This window comes from Scomber japonicus, chromosome 15 (assembly GCF_027409825.1).
Source record: "Scomber japonicus isolate fScoJap1 chromosome 15, fScoJap1.pri, whole genome shotgun sequence".
NCBI classification, from domain to species: Eukaryota; Metazoa; Chordata; class Actinopteri; order Scombriformes; family Scombridae; genus Scomber; species Scomber japonicus.
Window position 1 is genome coordinate 17,963,902 of NC_070592.1, and position 27,112 is coordinate 17,991,013.

Here is a 27,112-nt window from a genome sequence, read left to right on the forward strand (position 1 = left end):
ATAATTTACTGTAGCCATACTCAGTTACAAAACCAGAGAATGTGTTGCCAGCCAGACTACTTATCAAAATGATTGTTGGTTGTTATTGTTTGTACCATTCACAGGAAATGATTATCAGTCAGCTGTGGCTCCGACACTGCCACACATTACTACCAGTTGCTTGTAATATTGGTGATTCAGAAATTTGAGCTTATGGTTGCACTCAGCTCTAAATGGCTCTAGATGATTGTGTCGACTGAAAACCCCAAAATGTAAAATGGAAATGCAGACATGGAATAATACCAGGCAGGTGTTGACGTCATTCTGTTGATTAGTGTTTCATAATCCTTTTTTCTTATTCACAGATTTTCCTTCACATTTTTCAAACATAAAATGAATTTGCACATTCCCACAGTCTGCTTGCAGAGGAGGTTGTCAGGCAAAGATAATACCACAACACCTCAGGGTAGCATCTATTATTCAATACCACATCCAAATGTATTCCACTTGAAGCTAAGTAACAGACTTTGCTTGTAATCATCAAACTCCAGTGGTTATGATCCATGCAGACACCCTTGAACATACAGTGTTTGCTGGAGAAAACAGAAGACTGGGCCATATTTAATCTTATTACATCTCAAACTGCACATCACCTGACATGTAGGTGTACAATCACACTATGGCCTGCTACCCAAAGCAACCGGAGCTCTAAAAACACAACTACTATCTACTTTAGCCTTGTCTGCCTGTGGCTGGCTGCTATGCTAACATATACTAACTGCCTTCATACAAATGAATAAACAAGTTACTAGCCTGCAGAAACACAGTGCCTATATCCCCACACAGAACAGGATAGTGGGAGGGTGGCAAAATTCCTGCTGAGATGGAGCAGGAAGTCTGAACTGGATTTATTTTACTTAGGAAAGAGCTGTAATGTAATTACCATGGGCCATATGTAATAAAAGCAAACCATTCCCATAGTACAAAGGATCGCCATCAAATTAAAGCTTGCAGTCCAAATCATCATTTTCAACACTCCTCCTCGTATGTACATGCAGGTCTGCAAATCATCAAAACAAACAGTAATGCATAGTAATATTACAGAAATGCCCATTCAAAACAGTGGAAGTAGAACATACAGTACTTGACCTTTTCCAGAAATGTTGCATGTATTTTGCAGAATTTCCTTCCTTTATTTCTGAATAGGAATTAAAATACAGACTTCCCCTCACTAAAATGTAGTCCATTTCATACAGAGTAAACAGCACCTCAGAGGCAAAGTTAATAAATACACAAGTTGCTAGCTACAACAGCTACTTAATTGGACCAAACACTCCTGGGTCTATCTTATTTCATGAAATGTCAAGTAGCATTACACTGTTAGTTGGGTCACACCGCCCACGGGTTGTTTGAATATGCTCATATTATCCTCTGTGGTAGTTTATAATAATACTGATCATAATAATTTTTGGAACATAATCACAGAGGCTAATGTGCTGCTGACACCCCAATATTCTGACAGAAGTCTGACTTCACACATGTTCAGTGGGAAATGGACTGGAACACATACATAGCTGTGGCTGAATAGGTGGATAAACAGCCATAAACAGCCAATTCATACTGGTTACACTGTGGTTATGCTGGTAGAAAGGGTCCCATTTAGTACACCATTAAATTTGGAAGTTTTATGCTAATGTCCTGTTACACCTGTTGATCTACCATAATTGACAGTCTTAATTACCCAAATCTAAATCCTGACACTATCTGTACACAGCTACACTCAGCAAAGCACCAGCTGTGCACATTGAAAAACATACTCAGACCATCAACCATCAAGACGTTTTCTCTTCTCCTCCTGCCTATGATGCAAGATGAAAAATTATGCAAATGCACCACAGCACAAGAACCAATCACAGAGTAAAAATCTCACTCTAATGTCTATTTCAAAGGCTACAGCCAGCAGCTGCTTACTGTAGCTTAACATCAAGACTGGAAATAGCGAGAAACAGCGAGGCCTGGTGCTGCCGGAGGTAACGAAATCTGCCAACCGGCACTTCTACAGCTCAAAAATGAACCCGTTAGATCTAATTTGTTTAACCCATGCATGTATCCCAAACTGTTCCCAAACTTTTTTTTTTTTGGCCTGAAGCAGTAACTTATTGGAGTCTTTGATGGTTGTCTTGCAAACTCACAGTGAAGGCAAGACTCCAGTAAGTGACTGCATCCAGCCAGGAAACATAATAGTACATAACCCTAACCCTCTGCAAGAAAGCAAAAAACCATATTACCCAAAATGACAAAGTATCCCTTAGTTATTGCTCCTGATCCCATGTCGTCTTTAAATCAAAGATGAAAAATGGCGGTGTCAAAAGAAACGGACACTTGCATAACCTGTCTACTTACAATATACAGTAACAATAATAAAGTATACATGGTGAGAGCACACTGGTGGTCCTACTTTTGTGCAACATTTTCATTCATGTTTTAGCTGCCAATTTGCTAATGAATTAAATAAACACTATCTGCATATTTACTTTAACACACATATTTAGGGGTAAATTAAAATAATTTGATGATGATAACACAATATAAGCCAACATAACGAAATAGACTCAAGAATACATGCAATGTGACACTACGGAGTGTTATGCTTAATGTGAAATTAATAATGAAGATGAAATGTTTGGAGTTAGACAGCCGAATACAATTATTTCATTATGATGATGATGATGATGATTAATGATGACTGCATTAATATGGATTTGTTGTTTTTTTTTTTAATTCAGAGTTATTAGGCTTTAAATGGAGACATCTGAGTTAGAACATACTGGAAACTGAGGACATGGTGATGAAAATGAAATTCATGACCGTCCCCTGATGAACCTCAATTTGGGATATTTTGGGATGTTTTAGGGCTTATGAAACATTACCTGTACCATTAAAAACCTGTGTGTATATTTAAATCCTCTGCACTTTCAGCTTGTGCATTCAAGAGCATTATGTAAGGTGACTATTAAACATGTTGTTTTTCCTACATTGCCTCACTAACTGAAACACAATAGGCTATGTGCTCTGCTCAAACACAATCTCCTTACTCTTTAGATTCAAAAATAACATGCCATCCTCCCCCATTACATAACTCAATATCAGTCAGCATCAAGGTCAGCGGTGAGAGCTTAAAAACAGAAAAGAGGCGCACAATTAGGTGTTTACCCTGGAAGCTGTGTGTGTTTGTGTGTGTTTGCCTGTGTGTGTGTGTGAGAGAGAGAGTGAGAGAGAGCCCACAGGCTTAGTGAGTCACTGACAGTGTGACCTTCTGCTCTCAGGCTTCTCAGCCCTGCTGGAAGCAGCCTATCCAGGTCAAACACCCACTCTACAACAGTGTATTTCTTCCCAACTGACAGATATAAGAAGATTGGGCTATGGAAATAACATTGAATAAAAATATGCAATGTTGTCTTCAAACGTGGTTGATGCAGACTTTGGAATCTGTGCAGCAGCAGGAAACATTAACCTCATGGGGACTGTTGGACTCTAGCTGAAAGCCTTTAATGTACCATATTGTGTACATGCTGACAGGTAATCAGTGTGTTAGAGGGCTGAAATCCTGAAAGTACACAGATTTACTCTTGTTTTTTTTTTTTACATTGCTAATGGTTACAGTTACCATAAAAGACCCCACTTCATCAGAATCTCCTCCAAAAAATTCTGTGTGCTTGACCACAAATACTGATCTTCACCAGAAAGCTTTTACGAACCTCTTTAAATTCTAAGGCTGATAACAGTGGTTTCTAAACCCCAAATGACCTCAGCTTTAACAAGAGTAAAGGGGCTGGTTGAGGAGATAGAAATGTCAGCTATGCTATGTGCGTCCCCAGAAGACTCCCCAACGGCTGGTCTGGCTGCAGGCCCGTGGGGTCTTAGGAGTAATGGACTTGCATAGCTGGACTGTCAGGACAAAGCTGGAAAGAAGAGCCTGGATGTTTAAAGGCACAGACTGGAATCAGTGATTTTTAATGCTTAAAACAGCAGCAGCGTATGGATTTAATCAAATATAAGCTAAGTAAGGGATTTAACCAAATGTTGATTGTGGCCAACATTTACTCCAAACACTCACTAATCAAATGTTATCTTAAACATATATTTCTTATAATTGATTACTGTCACAGAAAAATGCATGATAGGGTTTCAACTAATAAAAGGAGCAGAGGAAACTATTTCCAAATTGCAAGAGGCTAGTAGTTTAAAACCTCAACTGAGCAAAAATGAAATGATCTAGACTAACTTTTTCAAAAGTGGATTGTAGCAAATAATTCAGCCACCTACCAGCAGAATGTTATCAAAGAAATAGTTTGACATTTGGGGGAAACACAATATTTGCTTCCTTGCCTAGAGCCAGATGAGAGGATTGATATGACCCTCATGTCTGTGGGCTATATAGGAATCTGGAGCTTGGAGACAGTTAGCTTTGGTTAGTACATAGACTCGAAACGGAGGGAAACAGCTAGCTGGGCTCAGTTAAAAAAAAATCCACCTAGTAATTCCTCTGAAGCTCACTGATAAACAAGTTATAACTTGTGTATTGCAAAGGAAAAAACACACAAACAAAAAAACAACAAGCCTAATCTCCAGGAAGTCATCGCTACCCGCCAAGAAGCAGTCTGTCACCTAACCCCCTTAAAACCACAATTTGTACAGATTAAATGATATGGGATATAATGTATTAGTCATGAGTTTTAGGAATGCTTTCTCAAAGTGTTGAACTATGCCTTTAATCTCTGCTCTTGTCCTTTACCATCACATTTATCAAATTCAGCTGCAGTATGTGTCAAAACAAACAATATACCAAAAAATATTAACTCTGACTATTTTCCATCTCTTTGATAAACCCATTACAGTCTGAACTCTGGTCATGTAGATTCTTTTCATAATGAAATGTGGGACATACAAAAGATTGAAAACTAGTGATTAAGAATGAAAGAAATACATATTTTACCCCTGTGGGATCTTAAACTTTCCCTTCTTTGCTATTAAAGTCCCTTTTTTCAATATCATGAAACAAACTATGCTAAAATCTAGCGCAAGCTCAAGTCAGCCAAAAGAAATGCCACAAAAATCTGCCTTGTTCCCATAGACACAACAATTTGTGATGTAGAAAACGATCAAAGCAGTGGAGAGTGGGGGCTGGGGGCAGATTGACCAGAACTTCCCCCTGACTGATCACTGTAGACAACAATGATTGGAGCCTCTGGGGCCACGCTTCAAGGAACAAACCACCCTGAAAAAGTTCACTGGACCCCTATCTTTGTATGTATAGAGGGGATGGGTAGGGACCACACAAAAACCCTGCCAAGTCACATGACCGAGGCGGGGATGAATGGTGCTTTTTGGTTAGAGAAGGAAGTCATGGAAACAGGTCTATAGTGCCATTGTCTAACTTTGAAGCCTGTGTGCGTGTGTGTGTGTGTGTGTGTGTGTGTGTGTGTTGGAGGAGGCGGGAGGCGTTGTAGCATCAGGAGGGACCGGCACAGCATTATTCATTCACAAGCAGAAAAACGCCTCCACCATAAAGTGACCTTGACTACTCTAGCAGAACAGCTAGCACGTCGGAGCATCTCTCTCGCACCCCCACTCAGTCCATGTGGGTGCATTTCAGAGCGGTCAAACAACCACATAAACATAAACTGCCTTTTGTCAATAAAACCACTGACACAGTTCGGGTTATAAAGCTGGGCCTTCATTGAAAAAGAAAGAAAAGAAGAAAAAAAAAACATACACACACATTAAGTCATGACTAACTCCAGTTTCCACATTGTGTAACAAATCAAACCATGTTACTGCAGGCCAAATCAATAACTCTTCTCCAACACTGCATCGTGATAGGCATGTTTCATCCACCATATGCAGTGTAGAGCTCTGCTATGGAAATAAAAAAAATTATCCTTACAAAAGGCAGAGGTCAGAAAATCAAATTGCTTGTTAAAAAAAGCAAACACAGTCCTCAGTCCTTTAAATCAATCTTTCAAAAAAAAGCTAGAAATTCTTTTAAAAACATCCAAAATCATTCTTTATGCTTTAACTGGCCCCTACTCTTCAATTCAGCAGGGTCAAGTGTCTTTTTCCAGACTTAAGAGACAAACAAACAAAAAAATGTGAAATCCCACTTCCCCAAGTGTGCTAAAATTACCCAGCAGACAGCAGGGGAAAAAAGAACCAGACAAAAGGGTATTATGGAAAAGATGCTTGCTCAACCACAAGTGTATATACAATCAAAAGATAACAGACATAAAACTGCCTTTTATATTATCCTCTGCGGGGCTTCCCATTCATAAAACCCAGACAGCAGTTATTCCATCCATCCCGGCTAACTGAATACGGCTCTTGAGGGATCTTCTATCTCTTAACTGGATTATCGCTGTTCATGAGCAAGATAATGATGGTAACACTTCTGTGTGCTAATTGAAAACCAACAGGCAGGTGCTGTGGGAAGTTACTTGCACACACCCACAAACCCGCAATAAGAGCAGGGCACTCTGTCGAACCAGGCATGAGTTGTGTGCGACTCCCAGAATAGAGCAGTCAGGATTATGCAAGAACAACACTGTGGCGAAAGGTTTAGTTTCACTCATTTTAGAGAGAAAGGAATACTTTTCTGCCCAAGAGCACGGACAGTATGGCAGTGTATTGTAATAACTGGAACTGCTAGGCGTCATATTGTATGTCATGGTGCACATTTTGTTAAACAAGCTTCTTTTCAAAATGCGTAAAGACAGATTTAATAATTTAGGGTGAAAAATGGCACAATTATCATATGTCAATTATGCCTTTTTATTTAATGTATATTTCTAATTTTGTATTTCTAGTGTTTTAAATTGAGAGTAATTTGGTCTAGGTCCCTGCAGATCACAATAAAAACTGAAATATTACCTTTATTTGGCCGGTGACCTGCAATAGTTACACAAATGGTTTTTGATACTTGGTGACACAGTTCAAATGGAGATCCAAAAAAAAGACAGTTACATTCTATTTATACCACAACTATAAGACAAAAGAAAAATGAATGCCTTCTCTCTATGGATGCTTTTAAGTGTCTTGTGTTATTGTTCAAAGTGCCTACCAAAAGAGAGGGGGGAAAAGAAAAATATGGGAATAAAAAACTGATGAAAGAAACATGTGACATAGCGCAATACAGCAAATTAGACATCCAATCTAGTTCTATTTTTGTCAAAGAAGAAACAAAGTACATTTTATTTCTATAGTACCTACAGGTGCTTCAGGGGTACAAAGAAAATACAAAGCCATAAAATCCAATTAGAACTTCAGGAAGTGGCCAAACAGAGAAATAAAACTATGAATACAAACATAAACTATTTGATGATAACATTTGGATTAGTTTGGTGCAAAGCTCTGGAAGCAGAAGACTTTGCATTAATCAGTTGTTATCTGCTAAGGCTGGTGTCATAAAAATGGTTCAAATTTCAATTTAGCAAATCCATACCTCTCTAAAAATACAAGTACAGACGCTAAAATATATTTATGAGCATTGCTTTGCTTAAAACAATAAATGATGAAAAAAGTTATAGTATTTAGCAATTTCTAGTTACAGCGTCCTGCAAGGAAGTAAAACACTTCTAATTAAACTTGGAAGGTTTTAAACTAAAAGGTTACTGGTAGGCTGATGACTAGAAAGCTTTTTTCAGACCTACTTTGTTACATTATTGGAGCTTAACTGCCTGCGCTCACAGTGCTGGCAGGGCTGGCATGTGCTCCATCGAGTTAAATGGGATATGAAGGATTGGGCATCCTGGGTCAGGGAATTTCCATTGCAAATGATTGCTGAGCCACCAAGGCCAGGCCTTCGCTTTTTCAGCGTATAGACAAACATACACAACCTAGATTGCAGTATCGTATCTGGGAGACCCCTACAGCCATACACACAGGAAGACAGTGCATATTCTACCCCAGTGTTTGAATTGGATTGCTGATTTTCCCATGAAAGTCAGACACACAGAAAGCTTCTCTGAGATTGTGGTGCCTTATGAGAACAGGGTTAAAACTCACTAAACTTTGTGTTGAGCTGAATTACAATTTTTTTCTCATGACTGATGTGAACTTTGTTGAGTATGATGTTGGACTCTCGTTAATCTATATTAGTGTAGCCTGGGTCCAGACCTGTGAATCTCACTGCTCCGCTGAGTTGAGTTGACTGATTCTGTTGGTCTGGCATCTTGACATGAAACAGCAGTTTCTCGGATGAAAAAGCGATCAATCCAATGAGCGCCACAGGGTGTCTAACGGTATTGTCAAGCTGTTGTCAAGCGTTGCCAAGCTGTGCACCGTAACCATAAAGGAGTAAAACTAGGCGGCTCTGATCAAATATGAATCAAGATTCTGTTAACACATTGTTTATTTCTCCTCCCAAATGTTTTCAGAAATACATTTCAGTGTAGTTGGAATATGAAACATGAAACGTTGAAAACGGACAAGCCATAGCCAAACATTGTCCAACTCACATCATCACCATAAGCCAGAGCATTTAGTGGTGATCAAATTGAATCCCCTTCCCCCACAGAAATGGCTAGAGTAGATTCAATGTCAGACTGAAAATGGAAACCGAGTATAATGAGTTAACAGTTCTGTGTGATATCATGTTAGTCATGACAAGGTTGTATCAGCATGTGAGGTTAACCCTGCACTGCTACAAATACAGCAACATGCAGCTTCCACAGTTTTTGAATGTCATTATCGCCTTTCTGAGATAATTTTTTGGTACAGGCACAAACAATATTTTTGTCAAAAGTGGAGCTGGATGCACTTGTTTTCTCTTTCCTCACAGTAATCAGTTTTCCTTGATTCAGATTCATTTTAGTTTCTGTTTTGACCTTTCAAAAAACATTTTTGAACTGAGTTTCTCTTACACTCTCTCTCACACACACACATACACACACACACACACACACACACACACACACACACTTACTGTCTCTGTTTGTTTCTGCCCACTCAGTCTGTGCAAAGCGCATCACTTGGTATAACCTGGTGTTGCCATTTTGCTAATGCAACTTATAGAGAAATTAGAACTCCCAGCACATACTGCAGAACTGTTACTGTACTGCGTAAAGGTATAAACAGTAGAAATAAAACATGCAGCCCCAGTGTGTTACAAGTGAATCTTAAATATCTGGCCAAAGCTCCACACCAAAGTAATGCTGCAGTGAGCTGATGCTGAGAGATTTGATACTCAGACTGCATTGGAGTTAGACTTGTTGCTTTTCAACCATTTCAAATAAATACCTATAATGTGTAAAAATGTGGAGAAATTTTTAATTTGATGAAAACCATTAAACGTTTAAATTTCAAACAAATCCAAACATATTGTTTTAAAAGGTTGTGTAACTTCCTTGTAGCTGAAAGAAAATGTAGGTAAGAATGAATCCAACATCAAATACAAACTATCATTGCCATTTGCCCTCCTGTAAATGAATGCAATTTGCTTCTTAACCCTGCAGCCCTTTTTATTCTGCCATCTCTCTTGTGGACCACACAACAATTTACAGTATGTGACATTTTCTGAGTATCCGACAATTTCAACTGCTGCTGCACTGTTGTACACGTCATATACATCTCTTAATGGAAACATGGTCTCCACTTAGCCAAATTCAATAGCTCAGGGGATTACCATCTCCACTGAAGCATGTAATAACCAAAAGGTCATATCATCATCATAACTCAACAAACCATAATCCACTGCTGCCTCTTTAATGGCTTTTAAAGTGTGTCAAGGCCCAAATCTATGCCACCAGTCATGTTTTTTAATGAACATGACCTCCTCTAAAGTGCCAGTCTGCCAGTCAACTCCTGCCTGGCTTTGAATGCCGTGTCACTCTATCCCCCTGTTGGGTTGCGCTAGCCTAGATCGAGATGTGCGAAGAGCCCGAGAACATTTGGGATTGATTTGTAGCTATTTTTACTTGTCCTACTTGAACTAAATGGTTCAGATACTCAGAGGAAGAAGTCAGCAACTGAAAAGGCTTATTGAACTAGAAAAAAAATCATTGGAAAGCTAAATGGTTGTGGGAGAGTGGACGCTTTAATGTAGAGCTTTCAGAGAAAAAAAAAGCACATTTTAATAGTGGAGAGGAATACGCTACATGTGTAGTATGTCCTGTATCTGTTGGTCGATTATTTATAGGCTACTGACATTGTGAGGAGGGAAAATTAACGTGCTCTGCCTCTGACAGATAAATACCCATGTGAACACACACCAGACAAGTTTAATAACAGGAAGGCTAGAATAAGCTGTCTCAAGTAGCTCTGCACCTTGATAAACTCAATGTGTGCAGGAGCAGCATTCCCTCTGTAGGTTTACTGCACACAAAGCATTGCTCTTCACCAGAGCAAAAATTACTCCTCTTATTAAATCATAACTCAGGAGAGAACACAGGCCCTCAACAACACTCATTACCTAAGCATACAGCGAACGGGCCAGTGTTCGATGTTACTGGTGCTACAATTATGTTAGCACTGATGACTATCATCATCACAAGCGTAATAAGCGCTCTATGGTAGCATTGACATTATGGGAGATGGTTATAGGCTCTCTTGTGGAAATCTCCTGCTGCCATTGCCAACATTCTGTGGTATGGAATCATACAAAAACACACAAATACACAAAACACACACAGAGGAGAAAAGTAATGTAAAGCTAGACTGTGTATCTGGTGTAGGTGCCGTGAAAGGATTCAGTCACTTCACAGATCAGCCATCTACTAGCTGTGACTGGCACAAGTGAGTGGGAACAAAGGAGTCACTGTGGCTGTCACACACACTCCTCGTTACACTCACCCTTTGCTCTGCCAGCTGTCCCCCCCACCCCACCCCCCAACTCCCTCCCCAAGTAACCCTTAATTCCACACACGCAAAACACACCCACCGGCACACATGTCTTGGGTGGCTTCAGTACCTGACCTCACCAGAACACTCTGGTCCTCCCTGCTGGGTGCTCTTTGCCTATCTGCCATACTGACTGACTGCACTGCACTGTTGGAGGCACCATGTTATTCATCACCATCACCAACGGCTCATCAGTCCCACACTGCTGCACACAGCCACAACACATGAGCTCATGCTCACTACGAATTATACGCTGGAGATGATTTTCAAAATATTTGCCCATCTGTCTTTCTTTCCTTCTTCCGTGAAAGCTGTGTCACACAGATTGTTCTGTTGCCCATTATTTGCCCAAACTCTGCCTCAAGCATGCCACACCCTTTCCCCACAACACCCACCCCTCCCCTGACAGATGTCCCATGCTTAGACTTCGGGCTCACCCATTAATTTGTTAGCCCCTAAGATCTGCCCTCAGCTTCCAACTCTCCACTGCTTACTGTCCTATTATTTATTTATCCCCCACATCTTTTTTTTCTTAAACCATATGCTACACCATTGCCTCCCTTCCCTGTGTTTACCCACAGACAGACTCCAGCCCTGCCCGCCCGCCTGGTCAGTCACGAGCCAGCAACTGTGCCAGCTCGGCCTCCACCCTAGCAGTGTGGTGGCTAGCCACTGCTAAAACACTTTCATCCATGCCCTAGTCCTGCGAAGCCATTCATTGGGGCTTTTTCTTGTCACCGCCTTATTATTGTCAACTTATAGTAAAACTGTGGGTGGGGGCTTCAATTGTGGTGCAGCAGCAGCAGCAGCAATATTTGAAATGAGGCTGAAGTTCTGCTATTTATGGACTGGGGCATAGGATTCAAAGAAGTTCATTTTTGCCTTTTATGGGTTAATTGGATGTAAACCACATTTATGTGAAACGGGGAGCGACAGAGAAAGAGGGGGGAAGAGTAAAGGAAAGAAAAACACAAGTGGAGGGCATTCCTCAGGCCAGGCTTTCATTGCTGTGGGTACGATGTCATTGGAATGATGTAATCGGTGCATAACAACCCCCCATACATCTTTTCACTGGGTACATGGAAACAGACATCCGACAATTCACTTGTCAGACTGCCCTGTAACTGATACTAAAAACCATTAACCATATTACATTGGATTGCAGGGTTGTGTCTACACGCCTTGACCTTTCTCTTCAGGCGTTCTGTCAACAGGAAGTGGATCGGCTCACATGCAACATCGGCAGGAAGTGGTTCACCTTCCACCTTCACTGAAGAGGCATGACTCTTTTAACTAAAATCTACTTTTAAAGTTATTTTCAGTCACACCTGTAACCGGTCCTACTTTATGTTACAAACTTTCACCACCACAATTAAAGACTTTTACATCCGCTAGCTCTCTCATTGTACAGCTGCCCTTGGTATTTCCTGTGTCTTTCTTCCACGACACTGTCTGGTTTGGAAAATGCAGTCAGAGCAGCCGGACAAGCACAGATATACACACACACAAAAAATGCGAACACAGAGTGTTAAGCTTCCCCTCTAGACAACAAAAGAACAGACACAGCAACAAGCCCCGAAGGCAACATTAAACCCAGCCAGTCTGCCACTACAATACCCCTCTTTTCTCAATAGAGAGTCATGCTGAGCCCAACTGAGCTGAGCTGTACCACGTTATTCTACAGCCACAGTCAGTTCTTCAAATAGCTGGGAATAAGATAAGGGCTAGGCGCACTGACGTTGGTAACATCCACAGGAAATGGAAAACATTGATGTGCGGCCAGCATGGACCAGCTGAGGTGACACTGGGTAAGGCAGGTGGTTTACAGATGGGGGAGGGGGTCTGCTCTAGCCCCAAACAGAAACGCAATCCAAAGCTCAACACAGTCTGAGAAACAATAAAACACTGCTTGACGTGTCTTCTCAGATGGAAGGGGAAACCTGAATGTACAGACACAACAAGACAGCAGGCAGGAATGACAAGAGGCAAAAACACTGATACCATCAACGCAAGACAAATAAAAAAACAGTGGCTCTCCTGGGTGTTTTCACACCAGTAACTTGTGACTTTTTACAATACTGTATTTTTGTGGTGAACCGCGTCAATACTGTATGTTGTTGCTATTACTCAGCACCAAATTCATAAAGCAGAAAATAGAAGTACAGTATTTTCATGACCGCAAACAGCTTGGGCAGATAATAGGCACTAGGGTTTGACTGAGGGTGAGGCAAGTTGAAACAAATATGAGCATCCACGTCACCCCTGGGCAAGGTTCTGCTAGGCCCAACAAGAAGTCACAGATTAGCTGTTGCTAAGAGGTGATGAAAGGCAGCGTCAGGGTGTGAGGGTGATTATGGCTTGTTTTTACTGGCCGGTCAGAGCCAACAGAAACTGACTTCAGGCTGCTAGTGAGCTTAGAAGCAACAGCAGGATAGACTGCCGCTGGAGCCATGCGCAAGTCAATCTATTCCAGATGGCCTGACGAACACTGCCGCTGTTGCTGGTCAGTGTGTAGGCAGCAAGGGTCAGAGACTGGGCAATATGTATATGCAGCGTTGCTTGGATAAAAAGGTGAAACATGGAAGGATGAGGGGGATGCAGAAACTACGAAAGAGCAAAAGTAAGAGAGTGGTAGATATCAAAGTGTCTCGTTTCCCGAATGTCCTTCTGCATTTTGATTTATTCTGACACTCAGAGGCAGCCCCGACATAAAGCAATGCACCTTCGATCCGAGGCTTGCAGCTCCCCAGCCAGAGATCGAGCAAGCCAGTGACCTTGGCATGATATGAGAGGCCCTCAACTCCTCCTCAATCCCCTCTCTCTGAAGGTAGCCTTGACTAACCTAATGGAAAACACTACTGCAGCATGTCGACATCGCAGGAGGCCCGCATTGTGACAGAATGGGTTCATATCCTTAATCTCAGCCAACACATTAATTATGCAGTACATTTAGATATGTGTTATTGCACCTATCTCCTCAGTCTACCCTCAAGTCCTCCTACAGAAATAACTTGAAATGAACAAGCCATAAGCGGATACGTGTGGAAAGCACCAAAAGTGCATGTTTTTGTAGCTTTGAGTTACAAATAGTCACAGCAGGTGATGGACCATTACAAAATAAACATAACATACATAGGTACATGTTTTGTCTTGTCTTCTTCTGAGCATGTACTGTATTCTTTCTTCTGCTTCAGTGACAGAAAGCAAGAAATTCAGTCTTTACAGAGTCATTTTCTAATACATAAATCAAATCATATTAGAGACAAAGTGACAGAGAGTGCAACAAAACAATGGAAGGGCAGAGAGAGTGTGTTGGGAACAAAGTAATGTAACAGTAAAATAGGAACCAAATGAGTTTGTGGCTTTCTTTCCTTTCCTCATGCCCAGCAAACCAAGCTAGTTTTATTTCTGGTTCACCTCATTGAACCTCCAGTCATCCATATGTGCTGTCCACTTTCATCAAGGGACAATACTGACAAGATCATCATTGTGCATGCGCCTGTAAGACACAGAAAATCGAGGGGACTTCCGGGTCATGCTTATGCTGGCAGTTTGATTTTTGTGATACTTGACGGTTTAGTAAAATAATGCTGAGACCATTTCAGATAATATCAAAGTGTGTATTTTTGTTCATGGTGGACAAGAAGTAGGAAATCTAAAATAGCACTCTGAAGCTAACGGGTGATGCTAGCCAAAGGTGCTGGTACCCACCGACCCTCCCCCTTTGCCTCTCATCCAAGGGACTTCTTATGTCCCAACTGACTATTGGCAGAGAGTCCCAAGGTCATTGGTACCACTCAGTTTATCAATGCTCCTGGCTGGTGTCACAACAGTCGATAGGGTTGTTACAGTCTCCTGAGGCCTAGTGTAAACGAGAGTCAGTAGAGTTGTCACATGAGGCCAAATGTGAATGGCTTCAAGCCTCCTGGGAAGGGATAAAAGGATAGCACCGTAGGTGGGGGATAAGTGGTGTTGTACACCTCCTCCCCTGATCGTTTCTCTAGTTTGATGTAGATCACCTCCTTCATTCCTTTCAAACCATCTGTCCTCCCCATCCAAAATATGAACATTTTGTCCTTGAAAGAGTGTCCCTTATCTTCCAGGTGCTTCTTGGTTGTTTAGTTTCCACTATAAACAAGTCAGTGCACTCCTCACTGCATTGTACTGCTTACACTAGATTTATTTTCCTGTGTTTGGGTGTGCAGGCTTTTGGTTGGATCAGTTTCTATCTTAATATGTTGCCAGGTTTGAAAAATACAGAAGGTGTGGTGGTCTGGAAATATGCTCTTCGTCAGAGTTAAACAGAGGTGTTATATCCAGACTGTATAAGGGCTTCGTGACGAAAAATCTCATTCCACGGAGCATGCTAAAAAATAAATTGGAAAATGAAGGTAACTGATATTTCAAAAGGAGGAATGGTACAGCTATTGTGACTTTTGATGGAAGTGCACTAACTTGCATACATGGAGAGAATTTGGATGGAAGTTTCTAATTAGATTTTTTATTACCCAAAAGCAGAAAGCACACTTTACAGGAGAAGATTTAAAGAGCTGGAGACTGAGTGGGAGCCAGAAAGACAATCACTGATAGATATATATACACACACACACACACACACACACATTTGGGAATGTCAGGTAATAAGACATTTCTAGTCAGAGATAACATTAGAAGGCGTATTTAATATGAATATACATTCCCAGCTTTACATTTTTATTTTAGGGAAACTTTCATGAATATTAATTTGGTGTTCTGATATCTGCTTGTAAAAAAAAAAACAAACACAAAAAACCCCCCACATCTCTAGGGACTGGCTGCTTCCTGACTCCCCCACAAGAGGACATAAGTATACAAGTTAATTAAGTATACAATGGAAAAAATACGTTCTCACTTCGCCTCTAAATGAACAGATTTACTAAGTTATGGTCAAAACAGGTTTCTTATCTATGACACACACACTTTATGGAGTTAACAAATTAATTGGTTTTTTTGTTGTTGTTGTTATTTTTTTGTTATGTTTTGGGTTTAAAAAATATCATTATTAAATCTGATACACCAGACATGTCCAAACTATTCCATAAAGGGCCGAGCGCCTGCAGGTTTTTGTTCCAACCAATCAAGAGCACATTATTCAACCAATTGACTGTCAGAAGAAAGAAGAAAGATCAATTGATTAAATGAGTTAAGCTTGATGTGCCACTGCTTGGTTGGAATGAAAACCAGCAGCCACATGTCTCTTTATGGAATAGTTTGGACTTGCCTGTGATACACTGTTCTACTGTCTAAAGAAAATGTTGCTTGGTTGTCCAACTATTTTTAAAGGTTGTCTCACAACCTAAAACAGATTTTAAATAGTTACTAAAAAATATTGTAGGATGCATATTGTTTGATAAAAAGGATAATGAAATGGGAAGGGTTCCAATTCATGCTGTTTGTTCATTGCAGGCCTCCAACACTCTGCAACTGTAAGGCTTTCTCTTTGTTGTTGGTGAAATATTCTCAACTATACTATAAAGAACAGAGAGAAGCCCATGAGATGCCATAGAGGCAGACCTTTGATTAGACCCCAGCTTTTACATGTGACTCATGGCTCAAACATACGCACACCGACATATAAAAACACACACGCAAAAGGTAGCAGCTAAGATCAGTCAGACCTTTTCCTCACTTGGGAAAAAAGCTGCCTTTAATCTCTACCTCCTTTTTCTCTTTGTAGTGCTCTGCTGTATGTTGTAATACTGGATATGAGAGACTGAACTGACCACAGCCAGTGTCCACTCTGATCCCTGAGCACTGAACCATAACCTCTGTACTAAAAAAAAAAAACGTGTGTGTGCAGCCCAGGTAACGTGATGGTGAAATCACATGTTACTTGGGCTAAAGCACTTTTGTATAGGGATGCCACAGTCCTGCTTTTTCTCTCCTGATATCAAATTCTGATACTTCAACTCAGGATATGTGCCGATACAGAGTACTGATCGAGTGCCTCCTTCCCAAATGACTTACTTAACTCACTTAAGTACTTAAAAGTCTGCCTGCAGCCCAGCTGGACTAAATTGATGTAACTGATAGCAGGAAACCCTGATTTTCAATATCACTGACAAAGAAACTATTTTAAGTGCATGAGTTATGTCATTGACGATAATATTGGATCTATTTAAAAGGTCAGTATACTGATCCAGTGTATTGGATTAGTATCAAATGGGTGTTTCCCTGCAGTACTTCAGTGTGATGCTAATTGTGTTTTGTTGCTCATTTTCTTGATAAAATATATTTGTCATGTTTTAGTTTAGTTTAGTTTATTTGGATCCCCATTCACTGTTACCCAGGCAACAGCTACTCTTCCTGGGGTCCATGTTAAAATAAATACAACCAATTACATTACAATTACAATATAACATAAATGCATACCTAAATAGAGTGCCCCCCCCCCCACCAGCTTACATCATTGGTATCAAAACACACAAATTATTGAAACAACACTATAAACAACAAACAATCAAACAAGAAACGAAAAAAAAACACAAAGCAATGATACATATTAAATATTTTGCTGGCCTCCACCCAAGAATAACCTTTTTATATGCTTTTTAAAACGTTCTTTGTTTGCAGTTTGAATAATAAAGGATGGTAATTTGTTCCATTGAAAACTGGCTCTATACAGAACAGTTTTTTTCATTGCATTTGTTCTAGGTTTAGGAATTACAACGATCAATCAGAAAAAGCATATCAATGAGATCATGTTTTCATACAATAAAATGACGCACAGTACTTGCTGTTAATGTCTATGCACGTAAAGTTTCCAGTAATCTTCATTTTAATACAAGAACATTATCTAAACAAGTTGTGAGTAACTCCTTCAGGCAAATTCTGTTGTATTTACAGGAAGTGTGCACAAAGGGTTCTAAAAGACAACCAGAGAGCCCTCAGGCACTTTTTGATTTTACAGGGGGCAGCAGGGAACCCTCGAGGACTGATCAAGAACACTCGTCCAAGTCTGTGAGTCTGTCAGGGCAGACACTGGGACTGCACTTAAGTACTCTCTATAAAAAGTGCCAATCCTGCCAATACTTTTATATCAGTTATAAAATGAAAGGGGGAAAAAAAAACTGAACTGTGATGTTTAACATTTTTCTTCCCCAGCACCCAAGTTCCCTCAGGCACAAAACATATGCTCCAGAGGACGGGATACTTACACATACACACGTACACACACACACAGAGTTCACAAAAGTCACTTTCCACTCATTCCATGGCTCTAACATCAAACAGAAAACGTATTACCACATCAGGCTAAAACCGACACCATGAACTAATATTTTCAGTAGATACCAAGTCAAGTGCACACTTTGGTAAATGGTAAATGGACTGTACTTATATAGCGCCTTACTAGTCTTTACGACCACTCAAAGAGCTTTACATTACATCTCATTCACCCATTCACACCCATTCATACACTAATGGCAGGGGCTACTACGCAGGGTGCCAACCTGCTCATCAGGGGGAATTTAACCATTCATTCTCATTCACCGTTGGCGCAGCAACAGGAGCAATTTGGGGTTAAGTGGCTTGCCCAAGGACACATCGACATGTGGACTGGAGGAGAATCGAACCGCCAATCTTCCAATTGGAGGACGACCTCTACCTCCTGAGCCATAGCCGCCCAAAGCTCGATCACAGGCACACACATCTTTGGGGAGAAGAGTGCAGAAAACTAGGACACCTCTACTGTATCACACTAGATGAAGATAGTAGCGGGTGAGTCTGTCAGGAAGTGCACATCATAGAGCCTAAAGGTATTCACACACACAACTCTGATCTCTTCCAAGCCATTGAGATCATTAAGCAGTGATGTGTGTGCCTGTGATCGAGCTTTGGTAGACCGCCGGATCATATTTTCAGGGACAGAAAGAATGAAAAAAAAAAGGTTACAGATGTATGGATGGAGTTAGGCATGCAGAGTATGCATGAATGGGTTTACTGATGGATAGATCAAGTGATGGATAGGTAGGGGAGCGTGACAGCAACCATCCATATGAACAGAAACATGGACATTAAGTGATGACCCATGATATCACGCACCAACCAAAGGACTGAGTGACACGCACAAAAGAAAATAACCCGTTTAGCGCTTGGGTTATACTGACATACCAGCATGCAGCTACTGTGAAAACAACACAGATAAGCTTTGGAAAAAGATAAAAACTGACACAGCAACGAGGCACTGAAAGTGCAAATCTCTGCAGCACATGTGCACGCATGCCATAAATCATACACTGTATGACTTAAACACCCGTGACACATTTGCACCATCCTTCTACAGCAGCTGCATACACTCCAGAAGACTCTTCCACCCGCTCACAACTGGACAATCCTTACGGAGCACCCACCTCCTAATGTACAATCTGCTCACTGTCAGCTCACACAGCTGTAGTGCGGATATACTGTTAGACTGAGAGACTATCTACCCATTTACCCTACTGGGTCAGTAGGCTCAGAGGCTGAGAGGTTCTTAGCTAAGGGATGCTAAATACCACAAGAGCAAGAGATCTGGCTAACCCCTCGCTCCATATTTACAGAGCTCTGCGGCACTACCACAGCTGGAATGCAGCGGGCAGAGCGAGCATGCAGAGTGAACCATATCAGTTTCTGGGTCATCTAGGGCTGCTTCACTCCGTATGAAGTCTAGACTTTGACTGCAAAACACGCCTGCAGATGCTCCTGATTCATATTCTAAGAATGGATGGACACTGCGCCAGGGAAGCAAAACTTATAGTTATAGAAGCTCAGGATAAAAGGTTGCAAAACATTGATGAGTGTATTCCCTTACGCAACTGCTAAGAGATCAGAGTTCATCATAAAACAAGTTTTTCCATCAGTTTGTCTTATTTACCGAGTTTTTCTCTCAAGTCAAAAAGCTTCTTGGCTCTGAATTTCCCCTGAGGCAACAATAAGTAAACTAAAGACCAGAAACATGGCAGCAGTACTTACAAGATCTCTTCTCACCCACCTATGTCTGACTGTCTGTCTGTCTGCCACCTTCCCATCGCACCTTCAGTACCTACCTGCTGTTTTAATTAACTCCATACCACAGGGAGCAATTATGCAAGGCAACATTCATCTCATTTGAAACTGCAAATTAATCTAACCTCAAGCTTCCTAAGGACAGGTGCACCAATGTATTACTGCCAGTGAGCACAACAGTACATTAAAATGCCAAGGTGTTTTTATTTTTTATAAAGGACACTCAGTGGATGTTAGCACAAAAAGACATGAAAAAGACATGGAGAGATGACAGGAAACTTTGAGCCCTGAAGTTTATGGTGTTGCTTTAATGCTGCAACTCTGAGATTTCTGGAGAAAAATGGGGAAATGAGTTCATTAAGATGGACAGATAGCAAGCCGGGCATACATCAAGGAGAAAACAATTTACATACCTCCATTTTCCTCAGGGAGTGAGAACACAGAGGGAGAAAGTAGGCATTGGGGGGGGGGGGGTTTGAGGGCAGCAATGTGAGAGCTGGCAAATGAGAAGAAAGTGCAAGAGATTGGGAGAGAGAAGCAAAAGATGAGAGAGAGACAGTGAGATAGAATGTGTGAGAAAGCAAGTGTAAGAAAGAGAGTAAGCTAATGAGAGGAAAGATAACAAGCTGCATGAGGGGAAGGTGGGAGGGCGGGGGGCACTGTCAGGCGAGACAGAAATTGGCATGATTGCACTTCAGGAGGTGTGAGGACGCCAAACAGTAGGCAGTGTCAAAAAGATACACGACAGGATCTCACATGTGATGCAACTCAATAAGCAGGGCCAGGCACCCATCCTCTCCTTAAATTTTTTTTTTTTTTTTTACAGTAGAGCTCACTCAGAGCTGCCTCTTACCGCTAATCTGATTTCCTGGATTATGTTTCAGTATTTAAAACAAAAGACCAAAGCACTCAAGTTTAATTCTGTCAATTTATTTGGGTTATGACTTACAGTACAAGTCCAGGCCACTGTGTTTTACCTTCTCACTTTTCATTTGCACGATCCATTTCTATAGCCAAATTATAAGACCCTGAAGGGATAAAGAAATATTTATTTGGGCAAGGCGGCTAACTAGGAATGGAGATTTGCTGTGGCTAATAAAACTTGTTTTCGCATGTGTGTGCATTCCTTTTGACATATAGGTCCCTCAGGTGACTGTTAAACTGAAACATAATGCTTCTAGTACACTTCAGTTATGAAACAGACAGCAACTGGCCAAAGCTGCGGACATGCTGAACTTAACATACTGGTTTAATGGAATAGTGCAAGTTAGTGGTTTGTACTAAAGTATGAGTTTGAAATTGCATTCCTTGACGGCTAAAGCTGCGCCAGACCTGCTCGAAAACCAAAGAACATCAATCTCTAACCCGCTATCAACCGCAGTCACACAGACACACAGACACACATATGCACATATAGGCCAAAACCTCACGAAGAAAACTCAGGATCTCTCAGTTCAAGTAAGTTTCCCTGATAGAGACTCAGGTTTCACATGAAATTATACTTCCTCCTGGACAACTAGAGAACCAGGCAACAACATTCTCCTTCAGTGACACTCACAGAAACTTGAAACAGGCATCCTGTGCATTCCTTGTGTAGTCAAGCTCTATCTGATTGGCTTTACATGTCCTTTTAGCATCTAGGCTATGTTTGCCTATGTTTACTGTCGGGTTGACACGATGGCACCGGCATTCGTGCGGCTCCATCACAACAGGGATGTCTTCAGCGGCTAACAGGGCATGTAAATGGTCTCTCACTCTATCAGAAACCGCCTAAAGGGGCAGAGGGACCGAGACAAGACGACAGCGTGGCCCCTGGGCTAAGCCACAGCTCATGCGAGGTGGAGAGAGCTGAGACATGCTGTGTGCCAAAGACCGGATGCTGTTGTAGCCAATTAGTGGCTGCTGAGTGATCACTGAGGAAATGCGGAGCAGTGGTTCTTAAAGAGGGATCACAGACCAACAGGGCACCTTTTGGCACATAAAAGGGACGACTGTCAAAAAGAGATGTTTCGGTTCATCGTTAAGACATTTCTGGGATTCTGTAAAAATAGTAGAGCAAAAAACTTATAGAGCATACTTGTGCTTTAAAGGTTACAATCACTGAGCATTCATTCACAACATCCCCAGTTTAACCTTTGTTGCTAAAATAGAAATCTAATATGGCTCTTTAAAAATATACAAAATATTTCAATTAGAGCATTCATGGTCTAAAAAGGTGCTTCCCAACCTGAGCTTTGCAGCCACTGCAATGTTCATGCAACACATTATCATTTGGTTCCTCTTATGAATTACTATAAATGTTGCCTCTGAAAATTAAATAAGAAGAAACAAATAATCATACCTAAATACAGCCTGTGTCTAGGAGTTGCAAGCAGTCATTTCTTCAGTTTAAAGGGTAACGCCACCCACTAAAGTTTGGGAAACACCTAACGCACATGAATCAGGGGGTTATATATGAAAACTTTTGGGCCCCCCCTGATGTATGCTTGGGGGGGAAATATCAAAGTACTGGATGTAAAATCTCACCCCTTTAAGTCACTTTACATTGCATTACATCTCCTCCAGTGAATGTGCACTTTTAGAGGCTGCCAGATGATAATGCATCTTTGTTTTTCCATCTTATGGAGGAGAGTCAAGATGCTGTCTAGCTTTCTCTCTCTCCCCTCTTTCCTAATCACAGGCCCTCGATGTGGCCAGCATGCTGGGCTGGAGTTAGACACCACACACCATTAAAGTAGCTCTTTAATTAGCAGTGAGGGAAAACGGAGGCTTCTATAAACGCACCACTTTTTTTCTCTCTCTCTCTCTCTCTCTATCTCTGTCTCTCTCTCTCTCTCTCCCTTTGCATGAAGCGAACAGCATGCTCAGGAGCAGGAGCCAGCCTCGTCTTCTTCTTCTTCTTCTTCACTGTACCTACAGCTGCCTGCTGCAAACACGCAACTTGCAGCTTTTTTTTTTTTTTTTTCCAACCGCACTTGTTCCCCCAAAAACCAGAACTAACAGAGCAGGGTGAATGAATTTTCTGCCACTTTAATTTCTCACTGCAGTTCAATGTGTGAAAGCGGAGTGAGCTGCGATGCTGTTATCAGACACGCATGTCAATAAAACTGAACAGCGCCCAAAGCTGCTGAAGCCACTTCTTCACAAAAGTCACAGACGTGGAGATATGGAGAGAAAAGGACACAAGAGGGGGGGTACACAGTATTATATCGCCTACAATGTAACACAGACAAGCGCCTTGAGGCAAAGCAGCGACTCCCAAACACCGTCAATCCTCAACATTTAGCGCTACAAACGCGAAGGAAGTGAAGCCGATTCACTGCTCAACATTTGTGCAAGAAAAGGAAGGAAAAAAACATGCTTTCACAAACCTGACGAAGCGAGGACACTTCTTCTACTACAGTGCTGGTGTCCGGAGTTTGTGTGTGTATGTGTGTGTGTGTTTGTCTCTCTCTCACTCACTCTCTCTCTCTCTCTCTCTCTCTCTCTCTCTCTCTCCTCTGTCGTAGAGATAGTGCTGATGTTTCCACTTCCTCTTTTCTTCTGCCGTCTGCTGGCTGGCTCTGTGATGCCAGAAAGAGGATGCATGCATTAAGAGCAGAGCTGCACTCACTGTATAGAGTGTGACTGCTGACATTTCATCACATGTAAAACAAAAGAGAGAGAAAAATATTAAATTTTAAAATTTAAAAAAGCAATAGGCTACTGATATTATCTCAGTTCTGAAGTTTACCATATTTCCATCCTCTCTATATTAATCTAAAATCTGGTTTTCTTAGTAAGATGTAACCCAGTTATACTTTTTGGATCAGTTATAATGTTTATATTTCCTCCAACCAGAAATATGTTTAAATTATGTCCAGCCTGCACACCAAAAAAGTGTGGATTTTTAAGATATTTTCCACATATATAGGCTTTCGACTGAGATTATTTTCATCATTGATTCATCTATAAAGTGAATTCAGTGAGGAATGTGTCCTAAAGCTGTTTTATTTTCAAACCAGCTGTCTAAAATCCAAACTATTTAATTAACTATTACACAATGCCAACAATAGAAGCAAATCCTCACCAAATGTCATCAAATGTTTGGCTTTTTTTTTTTTTTTACTTTAAAAAGTTTTAAAAGAATAACTGATTATCAGACTAGCTTCATTACACTTGTTTAGTTTAGTTGGTTGAAATTATTCTTATTTATTATGACAGCTGACCTACTACGTCTCTGAATATTTGGGATACACGGCAAGGCAAATCAAACATAAAAACTCATAAGAGAAATACAAGGCAGAATGAAGCAAAGAAAAAAAGAAGAAAATCAAGCTTAAATAAAACAGAGAAACGGAGGAATGAAAACATTCAAACTCTTCCAAAAACTAATGCAAGTCTTTCAAAACATGTCATCATTCTGAGAGAAATCCAGAAAAAACATATCTATTATATCATAATTTACTCTCTGCAGTATGCAGTGGTGAAAGAACTGTTGAGACTGGATCTACTGGTTTTAACCTCAAACCCAAACACCATTTAAAAGTTAAATGTGTACTAGTTAACATATTACTTGAGTAAATTAATATATAGGCTTCAAGAAAGGTTCAAGATGTTTAACAACTGTCATCATCACATACACGCTCCACTGAAGGGTTGCACACATTTGATTTGAAAGATTAAATATGTGTCTTCCATTCAATCTTTATTATGTAAATGTTACTCAGGTTTTCATTGACCGACTGACCCAACGCTCCTCTGGTGAAAAGCTTTCCCTTCAGCAATCTGACACATGAACAAAACTAAATGATGAAGACTTAGAAGAGATTTTAAACTGAGGGAATCTACATCTTCTCCCTCCATGATGATGGGTGAAACAAAAGCGTGGCTGCCTCCAATCCTGCAGGAGGGGAAGACAAAGAAGAACAATGACTTCAATAATTCATGGTTATTGAATACTCTCTGGCCTCCACACATGCACACGCACACACACACACACACACACACACACACACACACACACACACACACACACACACACACACACACACAACTGTTTGATTGTGACCTTCTAATGTTACATTATGTCTGGAACCATTTTGATACAGCTCAGCAGTAGTCTCAGACAACATGATGCTATAGTTCCAGGCAGATATGGACCCATATCACAGACTACTGCAGCTCTGGGCCACATGAGGCCACTTCCCTTTGATTTAGTGATTACAGCCTGTTTCTGATATTAAACCTGGAGTCTCTGTATGTGTTTGTGTGTGAGGGAGGGGCAGAGAGAATAGTGTGTGGCAGCTCATCCTTGTCTCCGCTCAGCAGGAGCAGCAGGAGGAGGATTAATAAAGGAGCCCCCGTCCCTATCGCTAAATAATTTGGAGCGACACACCCAGCTGAAATCACCCAGTCCCTCACAGTTTGTTTTCCTCTGGGTGAAAAACAACGGATGCAAAGCGTTGCCTATTTAAATGACAGCCTGTGTGCTGAAGTAAATTGTTGATTTGACTGCATACGTGCACTGCAAAGGCAAACAGGAATCAAGTCTTTTGGGGGAGTATGGATAGTATGAAGACTTGGTTCAATTGATTCTTTGTGTTAATGATGAAAGGTTGCATTAGATTAGAGTGGCGGCACACTACACATAATAAATACTAAACACCACTTTACTGTATGTTCCCATATGTTTTACCATTAAGTGACTTTTACATTTCCTATGTAAGCTTCAGAGTAGTGACAGAAGATGTAATCCCTTTATGTGAGACAGCAAAGAGGCGGCAGAGCGTTTTTTAGCCTGCACGATACATCCGATAAAATGCAGACTCACTATGTAGTACAATGCATCTCTGCATCAAATAGAATGCAGAGTCACTTTCTTTTTAGTTAAATCTCATTTATGGTTTCTTTTGTCCATGGACTCCAGTTGTCAGCTTTTACCTGCTTGTGTGAGTCACTTGGATTTGAACGCATCCTGTTTCACAACCACTTGCTGAGCCTCTTCCCAGCTGCACATCTGGTGTGAAGATGATATCACATCACCAAAGAAAGAAAAGCTAATGCTCCTTTTGGCAAACATGATTACTATTCATGAGTTAAGTGCAGTGCTATAGTCGTCAAGTTTTCATTATCTAGTTCTCTGTAAATATGCTGCGCTTCTTCTAACATCATTTGCACAATGAGTCCAGCCTGGCACTCAATCTGACCTGTCCCTTGTCCAAAAAGACAGAGTGCTTCAATAAAGCCTCTCTCCGCTGACCAAATTCTCTTCTCGACGTGGCACAACCTCCCTCTGAGCTGCTCCTGTGACTGAATCTCATCTGGGAGATTCATTGTGCTACTCAGACACACAAAGAGAGAAAGAGAGAGAGAGGAAGAGAGAGACAAGTCAACGTGGAACAGACTGTTTCAATGAAGCTGATTTATCTCAGGTTATTGGTCAAAGCATCAGAGAAAGAATGAACAGAGTTGCTTGGAAAAGCAGATGAAAGAAAAAGAGAAAACAAACAAAGAAAGCTCTGTCAGGAGCTAAAATGCTCTCGTGGACATATAATCTGTCACTCTTTGATGGAATTGCAATTTCTCACACAAACACATAAGACTCCCTACAGCGTTCAAGCTATTTGGAAATCCTAAGACACAAATCTAAATGGAAATCTAGTTTGCTTGTTTCCTGTGGGTTTACAGTAATTGTCTCTCTATCAGGGTCATTACAAAGAGGGAATGTTTCTGGTTTATTTCCACTGGGATTCCTTTTCAAAAATGTTCAGCTCATGAAGGAGTGAAGCACCACACTTCCTTAGATGTGGCCTAAAGGGCGGCTATACTGTGATCTGCTAACTTTTTGCGTAACACAGTTTGAGAACACGATGTGATGAGTTGTTGACGGCAGCCTCGGCACAGAGAGGGAGGATCGCTCCGCATTATGTAGGTTACGTACTGTGAAATGATTTTTGAGAAACACTCTCTGAAGTATCCTCAGATGCAAGCAGATAAAAGGAAAAATGTTCTTCGCCTCATAGGAAGGTCACTTGAGTGGTGTGCCATGTACTTTTTAATGATCAGACTTCCGTGTGTGGGGTTTCACTGCACTATTCTCCAAAGATTAACATGGAAAACAGTGTTATACACATTAACTCATCTTTGTTTTTACGATTTAGAGAAGGGTAAACATGGAAGAAAAGAGCCATCTTTATTCTCAGAATAAGGGAACACATTCACATACATTCTTTCC

At 41.0% G+C, this 27,112-nt stretch overlaps 1 protein-coding gene across 1 annotated transcript in view; it reads right to left on the reverse strand.

Annotated features, from left to right (window-relative positions):
• elmo1 (engulfment and cell motility 1 (ced-12 homolog, C. elegans)) overlaps nucleotides 1–23,310 on the reverse strand; it is a 101,049-nt gene extending 77,739 nt beyond the window's left edge. Inside the window, exon 1 of the mRNA XM_053334872.1 lies at nucleotides 23,268–23,310. The gene's annotated coding sequence lies outside the window, so the exon portion shown is untranslated. The remainder of the gene's footprint in view (nucleotides 1–23,267) is intronic.
• Between the last annotated feature and the right edge of the window lie 3,802 nt (nucleotides 23,311–27,112).